Here is a 2036-nt window from a genome sequence, read left to right as displayed (position 1 = left end):
CACCCCCACCCTCCTCTAGCTTATCTCTCCACGCTTCAGGCTCTCTGCATTTATTCCTGATGAAGGGCTTTTGCCCGAAACGTCGATTTTGCTTGTCCTCGGATGCTGCCTGAATTGCTGTGCTCTTCCAGCACCACTGATCCAGAATCTGGTTTCCAGCATCTGCAGTCATTGTTTTTACCCCAATAAAATGACCTTGGCAAGTGTAGTTAAATATATATTTTTTATATATTAGGAGCAACATGGTAGCTGGGAAGGAGGAAGGTTCACTCGAGGAAAAAGATCAGGATTTATGCATGGAACCAGAGGAAATGGGTGAAGCCCTTCACCAAGGAGAAGGATATGGATGACAGTAACATCAGGGGATGGTTTGTTGATATGGTAGGGCATGTCAATACTAAGAAGGAGGAGGTGTTGGGTGTCTTGAAAAACATTAAGGGGTAGGTAAGTTCCCAGGCCCGATGGGATCTAATGCAAGATGCTGATGGAGGCAAGGGAGGAGATTGCTGAGGCCTTGACAGAGATCTTTGTATCCTGTTTAGTCACAGGCAAGGTCCCAGAAGACTGGAGAATAGCTAATGTCGTTTCTTTGTTTAAGAAGGGCAACAAGGATAATGCAGAAAACTATAGGCCGGTCAGCTTTACATCTATGGTAAGGAAATTATTGGAGAAGATTATTAGGGATAGAATTTATTTGTATTTGAAAAAGAATGGATTTATTAGGGATAGTCACCATGGCTTTGTGTAGGGGAGGTCTTGTCTCACAAATTTAGTTGAATTTTCTTTGAAGAGGTGAGGAAGGTGACTGATGAGGGTAGGATGGGAGATGTTGTCAACATGGACTTTACTAAAGCATTTGTTAACGTCCCTCATGGTAGGCTGGTCCAGAATATCAAGTCACATGGGATCCATAGGGAGTTGATGAGTTGAATGCAACATTGGCTTGCTCATAGCAGACAGAGGGTAGCTGTGGAGCATTGTTTTTTTGACAGGAATTTTGTGACCAGTGGTATTCTGCAAGGATCAAGGCTGAAACCTCTTTCTTTTTTGTTATATATGAGTGATGCGTAGGTGGTCTGATTAGTAAGTTTGCAGACAACACAAAAATTGGTGGAGTTGTGGATAGTGAGGATGGTTGTCAAAAGATATAGCAGTATATAGATCAATTGTAAAGTTGGGTGGATAAATGGCAGTTGAAGTTTAACCTGGACATGTGTGAGGTGATGCATTTTGGAAGGTCAAATGCAAGAGGAAAGTACGTTGTAAATGGCAGGCCCCTTAAGGAGATTGACATAAAGAGGGATCTTGGGGTGCAAGTCCATAGCTCCCAGAAATGGCAACATGAGCGGATAAGGTGGTAAAGAAAGTTCTTTATCTACCCTGAGCGGTTAGTTAGAGAGAAGGTATTAATTGGAAGTAGTCCTGGTGGTTACAAACCAGTCTTGCTATACAGAGTTGGATTAAAGAGTGACTTGATAAATGGAGAAGTTATAGTTGGAGCAGTACTAGACTACGCATTCTTGCCTTCACAACAGAACCCACATAATGTTGAAGCAGCCATTCAGCCCACACCAATCCTCAAAAGAGCATCCCACCCTGTCGACTTGGAGTCACATGTAGGCCAGACCAGATAAGAACATTGAACTAGGTGGGTTTTTCCAACAAGCGCCAATAATTGCAGTCATCATCAGACTCAGTCTGCCTTGGTGGGATTCAAATCTGGTCCGTGAACATTAGCCTGAGCCTCTAGGTGAATAGCAATTATACCATAGACCATTGGCTCCCCTGTTGAAATCTGATGTTCTTAATATGGTCTTGGCTACACACAAACTCTAGATCTAAAGCAAAATGGTTGATTCTCAACTGCCTTTGAAAATGACCCAACGGTCACTTACTTGTATCAAAAATGCCACATGAAACTATGTACAGCGACGTAGGAATAGCTTGACCAGATGGATACAGTTTGTTAAAGAAGCAGCTCATCGACATCTCCGAGAGCAATTAGGGGTCTGCAACAAGTGCTCACCTGGTGATGC

The 2036-nt window shown here is 43.0% G+C and overlaps 1 protein-coding gene across 1 annotated transcript in view; it reads left to right on the top strand.

Moving 5' to 3' along the window:
- Nucleotides 1–2036, top strand: part of LOC122539935 (microphthalmia-associated transcription factor-like) — a 48691-nt gene that overhangs the window by 44766 nt on the left and 1889 nt on the right. The gene's annotated exons all lie outside the window — the stretch shown is intronic.

Source organism: Chiloscyllium plagiosum, chromosome 3, assembly GCF_004010195.1.
Source record: "Chiloscyllium plagiosum isolate BGI_BamShark_2017 chromosome 3, ASM401019v2, whole genome shotgun sequence".
Taxonomy (NCBI): Eukaryota; Metazoa; Chordata; class Chondrichthyes; order Orectolobiformes; family Hemiscylliidae; genus Chiloscyllium; species Chiloscyllium plagiosum.
The sequence above is the reverse complement of the archived record's forward strand: the minus strand, read 5'-3'. Positions and strand labels throughout refer to the sequence as shown.